The following is an 858-nucleotide window of genomic DNA, read 5'->3' as shown; positions in this document are numbered from 1 at the left end:
ATATATATATATATATATATATATATATATATATATATATCAACGGTAGTGTAATATAAGCAGTAGTGTGAATGTAAACAGTAGTATGAATATAAACAGTAGATGTTAGCTGAGCATCTCAGTCAAATGGATGGATTCAGAAGGATTGTGTGTACCTCTGTGTACCACAGCCTGACAAGTACTTCTGAAGCACACAACTGGACTTGAAGATGTTTCTCTGTCAATTCTGATTGTGTATTGGGAGTTCCACGGTTCAAAGCTGTTCTAACGATCACTTTATTAGATCAAAATCAAATTCACCAAAATCAATTGCATTATTGTGTAAAGTAAAAGAGTTTATGAATGACAAAGCTTTGTATATATTGTATAATGTAATGATTGTTCCATATTTAATCTATTGTATTGAAGTTTGGGGAAAAGCATGCAAAACAATTACAATCCCTATTTAATTTTACAAAAAGGGGCTATAAGAATTATTAGCAGGAAGTGCTATGGTCACCCAACAAATATATTATTTCATGAGTTGAGTTTATTAAAATTTTATGATTTGATTGAATATAGTATTTTACAAGTCTTATAAAGCTCATAAAAAATATTACCTCCAAATATTCAATTAAAATTTGTTTAAAAAGGGAGTCATTATAGTCTTAAGGGATTGTAAATGTTTGTAAAACCTCCATTTAGAACTAGTCTGAAGGAGCGCTGCGTTGTAATTCAGGGATTAGGATTGTGGAACTGACTTAATATCACCATAAAAATTTCTAAAACAATTTATACGTTTAAAAAGATGATTAAGGTAAAATCATTAGGACAGTGTGGTGCCATGTGAAGGATGCCTCATATATATATATATATATA

General features: G+C 29.6%; 1 protein-coding gene across 1 annotated transcript in view; it reads left to right on the top strand.

Moving 5' to 3' along the window:
* LOC119425800 (cell migration-inducing and hyaluronan-binding protein-like) overlaps positions 1-858 on the top strand; it is a 37,493-nt gene that overhangs the window by 4,578 nt on the left and 32,057 nt on the right. The gene's annotated exons all lie outside the window — the stretch shown is intronic.

Source organism: Nematolebias whitei, chromosome 2, assembly GCF_014905685.2.
Source record: "Nematolebias whitei isolate Nwh7 chromosome 2, NemWhi1, whole genome shotgun sequence".
Classification (NCBI taxonomy): Eukaryota; Metazoa; Chordata; class Actinopteri; order Cyprinodontiformes; family Rivulidae; genus Nematolebias; species Nematolebias whitei.
The sequence above is the reverse complement of the archived record's forward strand: the minus strand, read 5'-3'. Positions and strand labels throughout refer to the sequence as shown.